This window comes from Aquila chrysaetos, chromosome 2 (assembly GCF_900496995.4).
Source record: "Aquila chrysaetos chrysaetos chromosome 2, bAquChr1.4, whole genome shotgun sequence".
NCBI classification, from domain to species: Eukaryota; Metazoa; Chordata; class Aves; order Accipitriformes; family Accipitridae; genus Aquila; species Aquila chrysaetos.
The window spans coordinates 49482532-49502942 of record NC_044005.1 but is presented as its reverse complement, the minus strand read 5'-3'; the positions used below and the strand labels follow the sequence as shown (position 1 = coordinate 49502942).

The 20411-nt window shown below is 38.5% G+C and overlaps 1 long non-coding RNA gene across 1 annotated transcript in view; it reads left to right on the top strand.

Moving 5' to 3' along the window:
* Nucleotides 1-2118: 2118 nt before the first annotated feature.
* The window catches only part of LOC115337689, an 80228-nt gene continuing 61935 nt past the window's right edge, over nucleotides 2119-20411 (top strand). The window contains exon 1 of the long non-coding RNA XR_003922221.1: nucleotides 2119-2186. This is a non-coding gene — a long non-coding RNA (uncharacterized LOC115337689). The remainder of the gene's footprint in view (nucleotides 2187-20411) is intronic.

Genomic DNA, 20411 nt, shown 5'->3' with positions numbered 1-20411 from the left:
AAAGCCGAGCACACAAGCAAAGCAAAAAGAGGAATTCGTTCACTGCTTCCCGTTGGCCGGTGGGTGTCCGGCCAACTCCTGGGGAGCAGGGCCTCAGCACACCTACCAGCTGCTTGGGAAGACAAACGCCATAACCATGAATATCCCCTGCCTTCTTCCTCTTTCCCCCGAAGTTTTATTGGTGAGCACAACGTCATAGGATACGGAATACCCCTTTGGCCAGTTGGGGCCAGCTGCCCCAGCCGCGTCCCCTCCCAGCCTCTTGCCCGCCCGCAGCCTGTGCTGTGAGGGAGGATGGGAAAGGCGAAGGGCTCGGAGCTGCGTAAGCACTGTGCAGCCGCAGCCGGAACACCGCCGTGTTATCCACACACTTTTAGCCCCAGGTACAAAGCACGGCACCATACAGGCTGCTCTGAAGAAAGTTAACTCCGTCCCAACCAGAACCAGTGCAGGCATTTTTCACACACAGAAGTATGCTGATTGCTTTTCTGAGTATTTTCCATAATACCTCCTTCTTCTGAGTCTCAGTGTTATATTGGTCACCTGACTTTAATAGACTTCAATATATTATATTGACCACCTGACTTGAATAGACTTCAAGAATTTGAATTCTGAGGATATTCTGTATCACGGGCAAATACCAATTAATCTAGTACAATCATTTCCAGTGTTCCAAGGCTAAAACCACTCTTCCTTGAATATCATTATTGCTTAATAAATTGCATACTTTCCTTTTGAACAATATTAAATAATTGCCCCTCAAATTTGCAAGTGAAGGACTATTCACATTATGCATAATGCCTTATGAAATACTAATTGATGGCTTTGTGCAGTGTGTCAATGGAATAATTGCTTGTTTAGTGCAACACTTCCACTGAACAAATGCTTATTCTTTGCATTTTTTCTTTGTAAAATAGTTTTCCTTCCACTGTTATATTTTCAGAAAGATTTCTCTTTTGTAGTAATTGGACCATCATCTATGATATCATTTAATTGCTGAAGCATGAACTGTATAGCCACCATTTCTATTTTTTGAGTTGTCTGCAGGCCGCTTTTATGCCTTCCCCTTTAAGATGCTTCATGCTTGTATTTTCTGCTGTAAGATTTGCCATGCTCTATCCAAAAACTGGCTCATCAAACTGATGCTATATCACCTCTCTTAGAAACCAATACTTCCAGGTTTGAAAGAAGACAGAATAAAGCCAGGGATCCCAAGGAAAAACTGTCTTCCCATTTTTTTATTATCATAAAGAATTGCAATAGAATTGTTTCTGGTTCGAAGTAGCAATCCCCAAACTTAAGTGGTGCTAACCAGCATGGAAAAATCTGCAAAATCTAGATTGATTTGGGCTCCTGTGGAGATTTGATTGTTGAACAGTTTGTGTCCTGGTGGAACCCCTGTCGGTGTACCCAGGTGAGCAGTCAGGTTCCTCAAATGTGATTTTCCCTGAGTAAAACTCCTCGCTTTCTATGTAAGCCTGAAGGAATGCAAAACTTCTAAAGTAAAAGGGTTTTGTACTTTGTGTGCCTGCACTGCGACATTGCCGTGATGTCCTGGTGGGATGCAGCAGAGGCACGCAGCCAGAGTCAGTACTTGGAAAATGCTTCTAGGTCCCATAGTACAGATCTAGCATCAGTGAGATGAGTTTAAACACGTTTTGAAGGAACACCACGAAAAAAGCCTGGAATGGGAACCTGAGAATGAATCTGGCTATGAGAGACTACCTGGATAGTTTCTGGTAAAGATGGTATGCCTGATATTTGTCTTAGACCCACGTGCAGGCTATCAGGACTGCAGAGTTATTAACTAGTAGATTGTGCTACAACTGTATTTTTGTATTAAGGAAGCAACATGTTCAAATTCCCATAAATACGTTTTTACTTAATCATATATTTTTTAATATTGCTGTGCAATGAAGGGCTTAGTGGGTTCCCTTTGCCTAAAGCTAAAATTCCTTCCTTTCTGAGAGTGTAAAAAGAGCTGTACGGAATTATGTCTTCAGTGAGCTGATTATAACGTATATCATTAAATCCCTAAAGATTTGGCATGCAGTTCAACAATTGTTTATTTGTCAAATGTATTTAGAAATTTTCCAAAAATGTATTTTTGTTTTTCCTAGGGAAAGACTAATCAAGAAAAAACAAACATTGTAACCCAGATTCAGCAGAAGCCTTATTTATGCATGGTAAGGTGGTAGTTTTGCTTTGCATAGTACTTCAGTTAGAAACCTGCTTGCTAAGTTTCTTTCTCTTTACTTATTTTCATTGTACCCAACAAACAGCTTTCCAGCATTGATGTCAGCTGGACCAAGAAAGACATATTCTGACAATACATTTCCAGTTTGCATCCACATATGGACAAACCAAACTGAAACACAATGGCCAATCCTTTGTGAAAATTTCCTGCTGGGATTAGTTCGTTGCAGATGCATTTAGTGGCACACAAGACACAAAATGTTAAAGAGTTCCACTTAATCCCTCAGAGATTTAATTCTGAAGTAAATAGTGGATATATTCTCATTCCAGTGACTTGTATAGGATTCCACTTTGTTTCTCTGTAGATAAGTATATTTTGATTACTTTGGCAAGTTCAATATTAAGTACATGAAAAAGCATCAATGAATAAATGATAACAGTAATGAAAATATAGGTAATTTGGAGCTGAATCCTTTAATTCACAGATCCTACATTTTAGTCAAGCGTGCTCTGTTATCTGTATTACAGTATGAAAACAACTATCATTATTTCATATGCCAATAAGGAGGAAAAAAATATTTTTTTTCACTGTCCTTGGGGTAGGGAAGGATGTGTTTAAGTTTTAGGAAAGGAAGATCTAAAAATCATTTTCCCAAAGAAGGCTATTAGAAATACATTTGCTAGTACAAAAATAATCTAGTATTTTAGCCATGTTGTCAGTATATCACAGACAAAAAGGCCAAAAAGTAAATGAGTGAGGACATCTGGTCTGATATGACTTTTCTTCTTCTTTATATGACATCGTGCTCTTTAGCTAGAATACAAATTTTGAACATATTATGCTAGCATGCTGAAAACAAGATAAATCTTTCCAATAGGATGTTAAGGAGCTTTAGAACAAGATTTGTGGAACATGCATAGTTTATGACGATTTTATGGAGAAAACTTACCACCAGATAAACTAAAACCCCCTCATCTTCCAGCCACAGAATTTAGCTTAAGGATGTCTTAAATTCCCTACAAAACAAGAGAGAGCGAGCATAGATATTCTTTTATGCATGCTCCTGAAATTTAGGCACATCTAAAAGCTGAAAGTATTTATAGGAGCTTAAACCTTAGTGTGAGATTTTGTGTCACTAGTTTTGTGCATGAAGAAAGTGTACAATCAGACTTCCGTTCTGTTGCTTGTACAATGCCATGAGGGCTTTATCAGTTCAGAAGCATAAGTCTGAAATGGGGCTGCCCCATTACAAATCCTTTTGAGCCCTCCAGATCTAACAGAATGACCCATTCTTCTGCCTCATTAAAGCTGCTAATTCAGGAATTACCCTAATCCCATTGCCAACCCACTTTAACAGATGTGAACCATTTAGGTATCTAAAATCAAATTTAATTCTCTTGGAATATCTTTATTGTGGAGGCTTTTCCTTTTTACTTGTTCAGAGTTACTGAAACTTGCTACTTGTATTATCAACCAGCAGCTGGTATTCTGTGCTTGAAGCTGTAGTGTTATTTTTTTAAATACTATTATTAATCTTTTTATTATTATTTCAAAGCTTTTCTTTGCCCATCATTTCTTTACCCATAAATTAAGCTTGACAAAGTTTTTGTCTGATGAAAATTTAAATAAGAGCTTCAAATAGGAAAACAAATTGGTGCAGCAAATGCCAGATTTGTGCAGACACCACGAAAGTATACTTTGAAGCTAATTACTTCAGCTTTCTTGCATGCAGGTGCTTAGCCCTGGGAAGAACTAAGGGGTGAAAGAGCCCTGAAACCAGGGCAGAGTCAAATGGGAGAGCATAATGTGGAAGCATTTGAAACCTTTTCAAGAGCTCTAGCTGGGATTTGCTTAAACAAATGGGGGTGTAAGCTCTTCAAGAACAGGAAGCAAGGCATCTTCTGCTTGAAAACTTACTGGATGGGAGATTATGTGACAGTGTTTGTCCTTGTCTTCAGGGGAAAAGACAAATCACAGAACTTTCTGAGAAAATCTTCAAAGATTCTCAGCATTTCTGCATTATTTGTACTCTCATCTATCTGGATCTGGTGCTTCAGGGCATGAAAGAATCAAGAACATTTACCATTGTCCCAGTGAATTTGCTGGTGTGGCTCTGTAATGAGTTAGGGTCCAGCTCAGCTCCCATCGGAGTCGTTGGGAAAAGTCTCATTGCCTTGATAGCATGTTAATCAAGCTCTGAGTGCTCAGAGAAGTGGAACAGAACAGACCTGAACAGACTATTCTTTCTTATAATGTGACATTTCGGTACCAAGAGAAAAAAAAAAAAAATCACAAAGGAAAGATCAGAAACAGGTTACATATTAGGACAAAGAGATAAACTGTGAAAGATGGTCAAACCAACAATAATCCCAAGTACTTTCCAGCCTGGAAAAAGGCTGTGACATTTGGCATTCTCTTGAGGTATACACATTCTTAATGGCTTGGAAAATGCCATTAGAAATTACTATTTCCGGCCTTACAAACTCCATCATCTAAAGAGGATTATGAGATTACAGTTTAAGACAACCAGAAGAATGCGTTAAGTCTCAGCCAGTTCCTGTTTTCATTACTATCATTGTCTCAAGGCAAGATTAAATTTGTGCCATTTGCTATTTCCATTAACCCCCTAATCTGAGAAGTGATTGTCAATTTAGTCCTGTCGGGTTAACGTCTCAGGGAGTGGCTGTGCTACTGACCTCTGATTTCTTTGTCCTTTCTCTCACCAATTTGATTGTTTTGCCACTTTCTGTTTTCCCCCATGTACCTAGTTAGCTATTTGAGGAATGTGTTGTCTCTACCAATATTCAGTGTACTGTGGTTCTCTGTGTGGTTTGTAAAGAAATATAGTTTATTCCTGTTTGCTAATGCTAAGTCTACATAGCCCTTGAGTGGCTGGCATGAGAATGACTATACGATGACCCCCACCTGCGGCCATTCCTGAAAGCAGGACTTTCGCATGGGTGCAGATGATCATCCTGCTGCCATCAAACGTCCTACTGAGTCCCGGGGCAGTCTGGTGGTGTGAAATTCTGTATGCTTCCAAAGTTGACTTCTGCATACACCAAACCTGTCATAGATAATGAAAGGTCAGGAAAGGAAAACTTACCACAGTACATTTCCTGCAATGGATGAAGGTGCTTTTCTTCCACTGACAAAGGTTGTAAGGGGAATTCAGAAGGTACCTGACCTCCCATATGACCTTATCTTTAGGAATTAGCATTATTTTCCCCAGCACTCATTCCAGACTGTAATCTTATGGCCCTCCTTGCCTGCTGTGCCTGTCTGCTGTGGAGTGGGACAGAAAGTCTTAAGCAGAAGCTAAAAGATAAATGTATTTAGAAAACCTGGTGGAAGCATTTTTCCATGCAAAAGAGTAGTACAAATGTGTTACAGTTTAACAAGTTTCTGAGACAAAAACTCTGGAGGTAATTTGAATAACCAGCAAGATGACATCCTAAGGGAAATAAAGTACTTAAAGGAGTGACAGGGTGAAAAGGTTTTACAAGTTCCTTTAAAAAAATCTTACCACTAAAGGACAGCAATACTTCACTCACAAATCAATCAAAATTTTCTGGAGCCAGACTTAAGGACATACTGTAGGGAAATGTCTAGCACAGGAGAAAAGAGCAAGGCTTTGCTTTATATATTAGAGATAAAGCTTCAATTTTGTACATGAAGAATTCTTTCTCTGCCTTTCATTTTCCAGAAGAATCTGAGATGTCTTATCTAAGAACACGGAAACAATAACAGCACCAGCAACACCATTTTTGCCCGTCACTAAAGAAAGCAAAATAGAGGAGATGCCTGCCTTTCATTTGGGGAAATAAAAGGATAAGAATGATGCTCAGGTTGGCTTGAGGTGCACCTATGGCTGCTGAGGGGTTGCAAGCACACACAGTAACCCTTTGTGCTTGCTTGTCTGAAACTGAGCTTCCAAATCCATCAGTCCCTGTAATGAATTAAAGCTGCTATCTGCTTTTATTTATATCAGCTACCTAAAGAATGCAGGGCAGCTAAATCAGGAAATGTCAGACACAAGGGGAGACCTAGTTGTACTTTTCTGTCTTTGACAGCATAAAGAATCTTGAGCTCATCTTCGCTTCTCTGCATTACTGCTCAAGGACCACAGGCAACTTGTTTTTTAGCTGCATTCTTGTCTAAAAGCGAGGGTGCAGGAATTCGAGAGAGAAACCAAGAAGGAAAACAAAGTAAAAATCAAAATGGTGGGCTTAAGGTACTATAGGTACTGCCAACAGAGGGAAAAACAAAAGCGAAAAGCCAACATACATTATTCATGAATATCCATGTGCACACAGGAGAGTTAAATACATGTAAGCACATCTTTATACCTTTTTTTCTTCAAGAGGAGAGAAGAAATAAACATGAAGTGAGGAAAAAGACCACAAGTGTGCTATTAACATCCTCAGATGGTGTGAGTGATACCTGGTGGGCAAGATCCATACGGGGCATAAGGAAGTTCTTTAAACACCAGGAACGTTTTTGTTAGAGCTAGATGGAACCAAGAGTGGCAGCAGCAATGGCAGCAGATGTTTTACTGTGCTTTTCGGTGTGACTACTGCAATGTCATAAGACTGAAAATACTTGGCTATACTGAGTCTACAGCAATGTGCAAATCACGCTCCCTTGAGGCAATCACTGTTACTAATTTATCTCCAGAGTTGCGTGGGTAGTAATTATACTCCTCATGTATATTAATCTCTTGTACTATTGGAACAGAAATTCTACATTGTACATTTCTGTGACATGCTTATTCTGAACAAGATTTTCTGTACCACATGCTTCTTTGTGCTTATATTCTGCAGAAAATGTCTATTTCAGTTGGACAGAAGTTAATTTTAATCTCCAGCTCCAAAGCACAAATCTGCTGAGTTATAGAAGAAAAGTATGAAAAGATCAGTACTAGGTCCCAAAACTTCTGAGAAAGGTTGTTTTCTGATGTAATACAGGGGTCTGGTAAATAATACGTCTGTTATAATAGCTGCCTTTGAGATGAGAGAGTGAGCCACTGTAAGTTGCTTATATCAGCTTCATACTCAGGCAGTCTTGTTGTGGTTCTTCACTAGTTTAATACTACACAGAAAAGGAATTTTTAAAACATGCCATCAATGATTGCATTTTCAGATGAACAGCACAGCGGTCTTTTCATTGAGGTTTCGGAAGAGTTTGCCAGCACTTTTTGTGTTTCATAATACCATGTAAGCTACTAGGAACTGCTTTACTTGCTTCAGTCAATAGAAAACTGGAGCTGATTTCAAGTGATTTTCCCAGCTCGACACGAAGTACTGACCCATGATTCCTGTAGCTGATTCAGCAAAATGCTGTCATCTGCATTGATATAAACTCTGAAAATATACGGCTACTGCAGCAAGAAAGTAATTTTAAGTGATGGGCAGAAATGCCAGAAGGTTGAAAAGGTTTTTGTTGCTCTTGTGAGAGTAAGTGAGAAGCCATAGAGGAAGCTGCAGCATTGCAAGAGTGAGTGGGAACTGAAGTCACAGAGGATGGTGAAAGAGCTGAGGCATTAAATGAGTACTTTACAAGCAAGAACACCAGAAGATGCGCCAGCTGAAACTGGCTGTTGTATCCACTATCACGGTTGACTTCAGAGCTAGTGAGGCACATATATTGAATAAGTTAGGAGAAGTTGAAATCAACAAATCATCCATGCTGCGTGCAACCTTGAGGCTTTAAAAGAAGATTGGAATAGTACACGGCGCAGGTAGGCTGGTCTTCACTCAGCAGCTACAAATGCCAAATTCACAAATAATAAAGAGAAAACCACTATACACAGAATACCAACCTTAATTACAACCTTGTAACTACAGGAAGTCCCCACCGAGTCAGATCTGACATTCATTTTCTTTTAGTAGAGCATTTTATTTACATATTTAGTTCAGCATGTTCCACTCACTTGAAACATGTGCTTCCATATTCATGCACATTTTAAGATTTAAACGAGCCTTTCAGTAGCAAAGCGTCAGAGGTGTTTATAGTGAGCTTTGTGACACATGCCATATGATACACGTTGTATCAGCCATGTCATTATTAGTTTACAGAAGGAGAAACTGGATTAAATAGTGGGGAAGTGCCTCTCATTCTCTGGTTGTGTTTTCTTCCTTTTTTGTTTTTCTTTTTCTTTGGTGGGGAGGGAGAGGGGAGAAAATCAAGGAATCCGTCTCAGAAATCTACCCACCATCTCCTTGGAGGGCAAGATACACTTCCTAGGAATGATCTTTGTCACCTGTGGCACTTCACTCATCACATGTTTTTCCCAAGAAAAAGGCTTGTGTGCTTCCTCAGTTCCTTAGTGGCTCTTGCTAAGGAGAAACAAGTGACCTACTCACCACCTTCATAAGACACTTGAGTCTATCTTATCTTGTGTGGCTGGCCATGGTGGCCTGGCAGAGCCATCTCTTCTTCCTTTTTCCATTTTATCTGCCTGCATGCAACAGTAAACCAAATCATCCTTCATTCAAATGCCCAAAGTATAGTAAGATGTCCGCTAAGGGGGTTGTATTTTAATACATCTTGAAAGATCACTTCCCTTGTTGATTTTAACTGCAGTAAGAAGATGGCAAATGAATATGTAGCCACATAACTAGCAGATGCTGACTGAAATATAAATACAGTAGGCATTAGGGTTTTGGGTAATGCAAAGCAAGGCATCGCAAAGCACCACTGTATACAGTGGAGATTAACTTTCCCTCTGAGTGGCCACAGCACAGCTAATTAGAAACATTCTTCTTCCTCATGTAGGTGTTAATCCTGTAGTCCTTATTTACACTAGTGGGATCACTCTTGGGAATCTGAGCTGCAAGAAAAGGTCTGTAATGATTTGTGCTTCAGGTTCAAGATCATATATGTGACAGAAGGATGATTTCTTTTTTGTTATTTCATTTTGGTATATAAAAATGAGCAGACCAATTTCACACAACAAAGTAGTGTGTAAGTCATCACTGAACTTCTTTGAGATAGAATAGCTACTGTTTACGTAACTTCCATTGCACAATTCCTTTTAGGACAAACATTAATGATAAAGTGCAAGACCAGTTTGGTGCCAGAATCAGCTATAAAAAACCAGAGATACCACGCTAAAATTTGAACAATACATTTTCTGTTTGAAATGCTTACGATTTATTGCATAAAATTTAAACTCTCCTATTTTAAAAACCTTTTAGTGAAATGAAAGTGTTTATCTTTCATCAGGAACACACGTTTCCAGTCCAAATGGAAATTTCCACAGGAGATGTGTTTTCATTTCAAAAAGTTGCTGCTCTTTTCCTAAAATATTTTAGTCAACATATTTTCACAGCTCTAGTAATGGAAAACTTGTGAGTGCTATTCTGAAGCGTTTCTGACTGTTTTCCTTAACACTGCAAATTCGGAGGAGAAAAACTCAAAAGTAAAGGCAGATATATGTATGTGTTTATGTATATAGTTATATACAGCTGATACTTTCTCTCTCTGATTATACTGACTTGTCCTTGGTGAATCATCCCTGGGGGGAAATAGGATAAAAATGCAGGATCGGTACAAAAAGGGAAGTTTCAGTCCATTGTCTGTTCTTAAGTTCTGCTCCTTTTCCAAAACATATTCATTTTTTAACTAGATACATAAACCAAAGGAGGAACAGAGGAGATCCTTATATATATAAATCTCGGACATTCACATTGTTCTTCAGACCTATTGACATTACAGTACATCTGTTGTACCTGGTATTATATAGGCAAGTAATAGGAAGACAAGCCCTGCTCCAAGTAATCTGTACACCTTGGTTAAAAAGAAAACACAAAAAATCACTGATATGCAATATTTGCATGAGGTGAGGATTTTTGGATTGGAATAAGCAAGGTTTTTTGTATGTTTTAAAATTACTGTAATTTTTCAGCTATTTAGGTAGGAATTGGCTATCCGCACAATTCATAGGCCTAGGACTTTGTCTTTTAGCAGAATTTGAGACCATTTTCTTCCTACCCATCAAAGAATAATGAGTAATGTTAAAAAGAAAATCCTTTTAATAGAGGACAAAAGTTCTCCATGTCTTGCTTTTCCAAAGTCTGAGCTTTCCAACTTACTGCCCTGACAACTCAGCCTGTTGTTTCACTTTCTTCCATGGGATAAACAAGCAAACAGACAAAAATATCCTTTAAGGTGATTGTTTTTCTTGGCTTGTAATTAAGTGGAATAATTCTTGAACCCTCATGGTCACTTTTCTGCACCCCTTCATCTTATACATGGGAAGCAGTTTTGAACAGGCTGATCCTGGGTGGGCTACATCAGCCCAACACCATCTTCTAATGCTTCTAATGCCTTCAAATGCCTCCCCTGAAATGGTACCAGTGCTGAATGTCTCTGTACAGCAGTATTTAGCAATCAAAATCCATCACATCATAGAATTTCTATGGGCAGAATGTGATTTCATCCAGAAAGAATTATGCTAGCCTTTAATCTGATTTGCTCTCCGGATTTAAAGAAATTTCACATGTAGAGAGTAATTCTATCCATTTATAATATTTCCAAAGAAGAGCAGGCCTTTTTGCTGCTCTCATCTCTCATTTGGCTGTAGGCTTAGCTGCTGAATCCTATAAGTCTGTAAAATGCCAGCTGCCTGGTCCTTTACTGCCCACTTCCCAGGGAAGGATTTCATACAGTATAGGATTTAACTCATAAACTGTCATGAAAAGTGCTGAAAGAAAAACAATAGCGTTTTCCTCTATCTCTGTAAAACATATGATCATGCGAAGAGTGATATAAAGGTTTTATCTATATAATTCTGGAGTGAATCATATTTTTAGAGGTGTTATCGGCATGATGAACGTATAAAAATCTGCATTACTTGTAAGGAATAATGTTACAATGAAGGTGTGCTTTTTTTAGCCCAAACTAGTGATAAGCCTATTATATGCTGTCTCACTATTATTGTTTATTGGAAGTGTGGCAGTCCCTGTAGGTCTTGGTAGAGTTGGCAGTGTTAAACAAGCACAAATTAAGGGACAGTCCATGCCCATAAAGAGCTTATTATCTAAATTAATAAGGCTTAGAAAGGGAAAAGGAGGATTATCATCTTCATTTTAAAGACAGAGCAGACTGGGACTGTGAGGGATGTAATAACTTGTCATGTTTTTGCACAGTGTGAATGTCAGAGCCACGCTCATGTTCAGCATGTTCCACTGCACATTGTGCACAACAGCTTTTAAGTAAATACTAGACGCTCTGCTTGGTTTCATATTTATATGTGTGTCTGTGAGAAAAAGCAGCCATTTACCAGAGCACAGATCAAAATACAGTGATAACATCAGTGAAGTTTTAATATCTGCTAATGAAATCCCCAAATTTCTTTTCTCACTTTTGTAGGCTTCTGCCTTAGTTTCTTCCAGTCTTAGCCCAACTTCATGTTTTGGAAAGCTGGAAACAATTGCTATATAATGATTTATCACACCTGCTTCTGTCTCAGTGCTCTACCAGTTCTAGTTACGGGTTCATAACACTAGCAGGGCTTCAGGGGTGCGTGCTACCCATTCTTCTGTTCAGCGAAGTAATTGATTGCTTATTTTGGAAGAAAGAATGAGGAAGGAAGAATTACAGTTTATGGGAATGGCAGACAGGTTATAAAAGTAGTGATTTTAAAAAATTGTGTAGGGGAATTGCAAGATTCCCCGAGATCTGCAATATGACATATAGTCTTGTCAGATGTGGATTGACAGAATAAGTTTGTAAGTACATAGAACGCAGTCAAAAGTCCACAGAAAGGTTTTTGTCATGTTTGTTTCCCGCACATATCTGTGCTAGCTCATATACAGTGTATTTGCGTACAATGGCTACCTAAATTCTTTCTGCAGAAACAAAATATATGATCCTTTCGCACTGCTAAGTGTGGTACCAGCTGCGGCTGGCCCTAAGCAAGGTGAGGGATTTCCCGAGCTGCGCTTGAAGTGTGTTGGTGGGACTCTCCCGGGGATGCCTGGGTTCTAAAGGAGCCAACAACCAAGGGCTGGCAGGGCAGAGCTCGTTCTGCCTGCAGTGCCTCCCTCCTCCTGCCTGCATAATACAGGGGATACCTGTGTCCTCTACTATGTCAGCTATACATCAGCAGAAAGGGAATTTTTTGATAACCATATTGCAGCTGCTCAGGATACCTTAAGCACGAAAAAGCACCAATTAAGGAGAAGAATCTGGTGCGGAATCTATAGCAAGACATAGAGGTAACTGAAAATCCAAACAGATGAGTAAACCCATCTCATGCACATGTACAAGTAAACACATGCACCAGTACACAAATACTTTTTTTTGTGTTGGCTTTGTTTCCTCTCACCTTAAGCTGTATAAAACTCCCCCAAAGTCAAAGAATGTAGTACCTAAGAGTACAATCCCTTTCCCAAAGATTATATTATCTCAGCTTGAAAATTACATATATATCACTTCGCTGGGGTAGACGGATTCACACATCAAACCCTGACTATCACCTTGAGATGAGAACTCTAGCTGATGGAGGGTTTGCTCAAAATAGTAATTAGTGATAAAAAATCCACCAGTGGAGATTTTTTTATTTTAGTGCTGCTTTCCCCAGCAATAATTTCAGGATCTGTAATCTCATTTGTTCTCAGGATTTCAATAAACTACATGAGAGCATGCCTCTAGCTGTTTATAAGATTTACCAGGGACAAGAGGATATGGCTTTGTTTTCCACAGATCGGGCATCCACAAATAAGCTAAGTAGCTGCTACATCACTGTGGCAGAGTATGAACTGATTCAAAGGCTGTCCAGCAGGTAAAGTGGAGGGAATTATCTATGAACTAGCAATACAAAACTATGCCTGGGATCCCAAACAGCTGAATCCCATACCTGAGACTTACACAGGGGCATAAATCACTTTGGAAAAAACCTGCTGTATCAGTTAAAGGTGTTGTTGCCTATTATCGCTGTATGCTAAGGCACCGTGTCTATTTTGGAGCTGAAGTATAAGAGCTCTTCCTAATTCACCACGCTGCAAAATCAAACAGATGAAGTTGAACGACCCTCTTTCAAAGAGAATGATGCTAATGGGTGCTTTTGCTGTGAAGTAGATGAAGAGTGCTTGCACTACCCTTCCTCTGGCCTGAGCTGGGGAAGCCGAACCTGGAAGCAGCGGTGTCTGCAGAAGCGTTTGCTAGCCTTAGCTCTGGAATGACCTGGGCTGTCTCTCTAGATCCTGTGATGCAGCCCCTTTCTGAGAACAAAGAGAGAGACTGCATTTGTTCGCTTACAGTACTACTTTAATTTAAAACTAGAATAAGCTAGCATAAAAAATAAGAATAAAGGGATTCCTTAGATCCAGGTTAAGAAGTTGAGCTGAGCTTTTAGAATGTGTGGTGGGAGTTTGCTTTACTTCACTTTAAGCACTAAATTAAAAATAAAAATCTTTTGGCAGCAGGCCATGCGAAAGAAGCAAAATGCTAACTAATCATATTTAATGTTAAGATCAATGGCACAGTATTATGAAAGCCTGAAGGAATAGAAATGTCTTTTCTTAGCATACACAGTAATAGACTCTGGGGTCAAGAAATGATATATTACTGTAATATCTGCTGCCTTTTAAAATGACATTTGTAATAAATGGCATATATTCCTCTTATAATTTCTTTATTAGTAACACAAATTTCACCATCTGTGATTATCATCATGGATGGCAGATGAAAAATTCCCCTCTGCCAATGAACATACCAGTTGAGTTACACCAGGGAGGCATGTGGCTTGCCATGCATATAAAGAACATAGCCACGGTGGTTCCTTTAGTGTCACACAATAGCAATTATAAGCCTCTTTACTTGACAGGTGGCCTCTAACCTTCCTAGGCTTCTTCGAGCAGAGTATCAGATATCACAGGTGAGGGAATACATCAAAATTAGAGCGCCATTTACTTTCTGCGTGCATTTGGCATAGTCCTGAGGATCGGCAATGGACCTTATCCCATAATCAATTTCCTTTCCATCCTGATTGAAGGAAATGTATGACTTAGCTGCAAGCTCTGTTGAATTCCCTACCACGATCTCTGCAGATATGTAAATGAACATTAGCTGCAGAATATCAGATTATGGAAATGCTTAAAGAACACTATGGCTTGAGGAAGAGGGAAAAATAGTCTCTTGCTAGCAAGACATTTTCTCTTTGAAGGAAACACTTGAGTGACATGAAGTTGACGCTAAAATATAAATTAAATATGAAAAGCCAAGTGAGAGGTAATTATTAAAATGATTTGGATTAGATGGAGAAATTCAAGGCCTGTTTCAACAGAGAGCTTGCATGCCTGCATAAAGAAGTATGTGAATTCATTGTCAGGCAGTGACTTTCAGTGAATTGCCACAAAAGAAATAGTAATTTCTACAAACAGAGCATGAACAGACAGGAATTCAAATGAACGTAAGGAATCCACTGCTGTATGGGTGAGCTGATATCCAGTGGCAGACAGATCGAGGGTGACTCACATGTTATCGCCCCAGAGCGGCAGAGGCTTTTGTCAGTTGCCCAAACAAGGGTTTCAAGTCCTACCTGAGGTCCCTTGGGGTGTCCCGAGCCCCCTCTCGGGAAGGTGCGGGGCTCCTGTCACTCCCGTGTCACCAGAACCCCGTGGGCATCCCAGATATACCAGGGCATCTCCAATGCCTTTATAGCCACCCCTGGCTGAACTGAACGCCAAAGGACGCGTCTGAAATGTTAGGAATCTTGATTAGAAGCTAGTGAAAGACTTAATGTTTTATGGTCAAAAAACTGCAGAGCATTTACTACTCTATCACAATGTGCTGATCATGATGCCGTCTGACTCAAAAACACAAACCAGTAGCTGGTTTCAAATATTTACCTTACTTTCTGAAGATAGATTTATTCCCTGGTTTTATCCAATAGCTCAGTCTGGAAAAGGCTGTCCATTTGTTTCTGCATGTGTGCAAATATCAAAATTATTCTTCCTTCATCTAGAGGTGGTGGCTTTTTTCCCAAAACACTAAATATTTTTTCAACCCCGCATTTTATTAAACGCAAGTAATCAAAAGAAGAAATAAAAGCTCAAGTAGGGAAGGGTTGAGAGGACGTATTCAATAAATTTTATTCAGTGTTTCTGTATTTGGGTTCAAAATGATGATGAGAAATAGCTAGAGTGTCAACATTCTTCCAAAGGCAGAAGACAACAACCTGGATCACTGTCCCAAACTATACATAAATTCTGATAGACTCTGCCAAGGAGAGTAAATTTATGTTTGCATTTTTATAAGTGTGATAAGATTCTGTATCTACAAGTCTATACAAAGACATCTGTGTATTTTAATAGGGATCATGATTCTATCACACACACATGCCTTTGCAGAAGTAAATATAAGAAGAATTATTTTCCTATTCCCCACTGGAATCCCATCTGGCACTACTAATCGACCAATTACCTTCAGCAGCTAATGGATGAAATGATAAAGAAACTGTGCTGAAGGATTATATTTTTGGTTACTAATCTTGAACAGCATAAATGTCAACTACAGTTTCTGGCTATGGAAACAAACTATTTTTCTGGATAAATTTCGGTTAATCACTTTTCTGACTGTAAAGAAATAGTTTTCAAAGAAAATTTTAGATTCTACTGGGCTGTCTGACTTGGCTTCTTGTTTTGACTCTGATCCTGTTTTAATTACTTTGTCACCCTCTCTTGTTTGCTAATGAACCTGTCCTTAATGGTCCAAGTCTCTCCACACTGATGGCATATGCTCTCATAATCTTGATTCACCAAGCCAGTACATTTCTAAATTCAACCTTTTCTCATTTCAAATGTTATGACGCACTCAGGGAATGAACCAACAGAGACATTCAGGATACTTACCTCTCAGCTGCCTAGAAATTTTAACATACATTTTCTTGATGCAATTCCTTTTTGTTCCCCTGATTGCTCTGAATAAGCTATATTCATCTATAATTTAAATCTTGTGATCTGTTCTGAAAGCCTCCATACAGCCCAGTAAGTGTCATAGTTTTGGCTGTATACTGACTGAAAAGGACTCTTACATTACATGATTTGTATCATTACATTTGAAATAGACACATGAAAAGAACATAGCTACCTTGGCGCAAACATATTATAAAATGTTATTTGATCAACTTGAAAACAGTGTAAGAAAATATTTGCTTTTAACTTTGAACTAAGTATCCAGTTCATAATTCCTCATAACCAGATGTTTTAAAGTTTTTTATTTTCTGTTTTTGTGGGGTCTTTTGTGGGGTTGATTTTTTTTTTTTTTAATGTACTTAATGAAATTGGATGTTAATGTTTTTAAAAATGAAGTATTCAGCATTTTTTTTTCTCTCCCTCTTTCAGTTAATCTGATTTAGGGGTATGAACAGCCAACAACCTGCTCAGTTTAATCCCACAGAATAGCACCAGTAGTTGAATGACACCAGCCTCTAAATGAGTTTGTGTCAGCCCACTTAGACCCTAAGCACCTTAATCAAAGCTCCTCCCTCATTTCAGAAGGTCAAGTATCAAGTCAGTAACAGGACAGGCACTCTGTTGTGTACTCTGTTTTATGAACACAAATGCACTATTTTTGGTCCAGATATTTAATCGTTTTGGTTAAATGATTACCACCTTCCCACCTTGGTTTTGTTCAGTTCTGGGAAAAGAAGCTCCCTATATTTGTAAGTCAGGAATAATCAATGTTTGAAACTGTGAGCCGTGCTAAGCTTTATGATACTAGCTCATATTTTTGAAAATGTTGTACTTCTTTCCCATTTTTCCTATGATGTCCATCAAACAGCTCTCAACTTATAATTTCCCATACATGTTTCTGAGCTTCCTGGATTCATTATATATGTGCTAAATATTCTTGCCAACTATATATTCTGACACAAAGTAAATGCTAATCAGTACTGACGGGAAAAATACAGTGTTAGTGCAGATGAATAAAGCATCCATAAAGTTTCATATTCCCAGAAAAATGGAGAGGAAGCAGCAGAGGCTTAGAAGCAGCATGAACGGTAGAGTGAGAAGTGATACTTGCATTTGTTCTTTGCTGCCGTTTCTCTACCAGAAAAGCTCAGGTGGTGCTGGCTTTTATCTCTCTCTGAGCTTCGGCCAACCTTTTCCTGAATAGATCAGCCAACACACTGGCAGTTTCCTGATCTTCTGGGCCATCCCATATGTTGTAACCTGAATAAGACTATGCTCAATTATTTGTCTCATTAAATCTCCTGTAGCTGATTGATTCAGGCCCTTTTCTGAAGATAGAAGACAAATCCCAGATTTACCACTGTGTCATTGAAATCAGGTTTCAATTCTCAGTGCCTTCAGACTTTTTTCCATGGGATTTATTCCAAAAAGGAGATGTGGGAGGAGAGTGGATCTGAAGAAAGAGGAAGACACTGTTCTACACTCTCCTGAGCAATTTGAGTTTTTTGCCATGGAGAGGTAGTTCACTGTAACAGGCCTTTCAACAGAAGGAAAATAATTCCATGTATAGTTTTTTCTTCAAAAGATGCTGCAAAATTATAGTCCATGGTAGAATTTGATTTAATTTTGGAAATAATGTAGAATGTAAATACAGAGTATTATACAGCAGAGAATTTAAGTCGGAGTGGCAAACAGAGATTGGTGAACAGCACAGTAGAGCATTTCTTCTCGCAGAGATTTCTTACATCTTATCTGCCAATTATGCTCAATAGCAATAAGACCTGCTTGAATTAAAACATTACTGAAGATTACTGTATTCTTGTCTTATTATATAGTGATAAATATTAATTACACATTTGTATGTTGCTAACATGGCTGAAACTCCCCAGGCACAGCCTGACAAAATCTTTTCTGGTGGAATCTCTCATGATTCTCCATGAAGTATTAGCTGTTCAGGACTAATGACACACAGCTGAGCAGCTTATTTCCATCCAGGGCCAGGTACTGCTAACACACAAGCAGAGTATTATTTGAATAATATTTAAAATTTGAAACTGACTCTAGGTTTCATCCGATTTGAATATTATAAGAAAAGAGGCTTGATTCTGGGTCATATTCAACTTCTAACTGATTGTACTCTTAATGTTTAGTTTGGACACATTTAAAATATCATGCAAATATGGCACAAGAAACCGGTGCTGTCAAAACAGAATGAGAATCATAAAACCTGGGCTTCTGTCTGAAACTATAGTTTGCACATAATTCACCTCGAATCAGAACAGCTCTTCAGTAAGATCTTAACTGTTTTCTAAGGTACTGGAAAAACACATACGTGTGTATATGTATGATTTCCAGGAACTTTCTACAACATTTATTTTTCCATTGAGTGGCAATAGAGTGGGAAAGCTTTCACAACTTTCACAAAGCTTGCAATTAAGTTGTTACTAAATCAAAAATTGGTTTTTAATGATTGTTGGAGTAGGGAAAAATGCATCAGAAATTTCTTTCTAGCCTCAGCTGTTCAGTGCTTATTGGTTACTAATCTCAAAAAAGATGGCAGAACTAACTTATTTTCTTGGTTCTCCAACTGAAGGTATAAATACATAGCATGAGCAGTGTAGAGCATCTTGCATTTCCTCTGCTTTGCTGTGGATATAAAAGATCTTCTGGTGTGTCGCAAGCTATAAAATTATTCTGCAGAACCTTACTTGCATAGGATACAAAGAGTAGACCGTGTGTTAAGAGCTTATTATACATATTGCCTAGCCTACGCATAAGAGCTGACGGCACTGCAAATAGCCTATAGGCACGGAAACCAAGTGAAAGGGAGTGTGGTGAAATACTCGTCTCTCTCCCTTTTTATATTACACATGCTGGTTTTCTAGCTCACCTGCAACACCAGGTCAAAAAGCTAAAGGTCAGAAATGCCAAGTGTAAATATTGTATTACCTTTTTTGGTATATATCTGTTCTCCTTTCTGTCTGAATAGAAGGTGTTTTCTTTCCCTTAATACCTTTGCTTCAAGGAAAAGAAGAATCCCAATGTACAAACCTGCTATTTCCTTTCCACGGTAGAAGCAGAGGTGGGGAATATTATAATGGTTAAAAAGAAAAAGGCTTTCAAAAGACGTGCTGAAGGATTTGAAATCCAAAATGTGATTAGCAAGCCCTTGCAGTGGAATACTGTGTGCTGCGTGCAGGGGGACCATGAGATGAGGCAGGAGGGTTCCAGAAACCTAATGTAGATCTAAATTTCTGCAGCTATCATAGATTGAACCAAAACTGTCGGCCTGTGCATTTTTACTTAAACCAGAGGTCTAAAATTTTGCTGTTTAGGTCCACCTCTTCTTCAGGGTTTGATTATACCCTGGTTTTATTAGACTGAGGATTTTAACTTAACACTAGATCATAAACATCTGAAACGGGGGAGCTGGAAATTTATGAGAGAAGCACTAAGAGCCCCTTATCTACAGTGACAAAATTGCCACCACCATAATCTCTATTAAGTGCTACAAAATTAGAGTGTAACAGCTCTGAAATTACATGTGACATCTGCATGAATACCAAATCGATTCATTACGTTCAGCCCTATTACAAAAAGCACTTACTGAATTTATACTGGTTACAACTCTTACAAATTAACAGTTACCCAAGCGAACTTACTTCCCCGTGTACATGTATTATTTAAAGATCTCAGTTCAGTCAAAAGAAGGTAACAGTGCAAATAAAACTACCACTTAGCATGGAGTATCATATCTGAGTAAAGTACCCCAATACTTTAAAGCTCTTTTAAAGTGCTTGATTTTTAGAAAAGTCTTTTTTCCCCCCTTTTAAAAAAATTTTTGATTAAGCATGCCATGTCATTGTTCCATCCAGTCTCTCAAGAAATGAAGTCTAAAGAGGGAAAAACCAAGAAAGAATATGATAAATGTTCAAATTATGCAGAATTTGCCTTTTTGAAATCACATTCCCTATTGTGCAAGCCAGAATTTTATAGAGATATAAATCACAAAGAAAAAAGAAGCCAGTAATGAGATAGAAGTATATTTGAAATATGGATGCAAATCCTCACCACCTGCCGAGCAAAAATAGTCTGCAGAGACTGTCCTGAAAATTGAACTGCCATTAACATCTTGTAAGCACTAAATTTGCAGCAGAAGAATGCTGGAATTATATGTCTGTGAAATGCCAAAGGCCCCTCTGATTTATCTCTAAGCGGAATGTTTCAGCTACATCTACATAAATATTTTAACAGGAATTTAATTTTCATTTTAGTCACATAATAAATCTTTT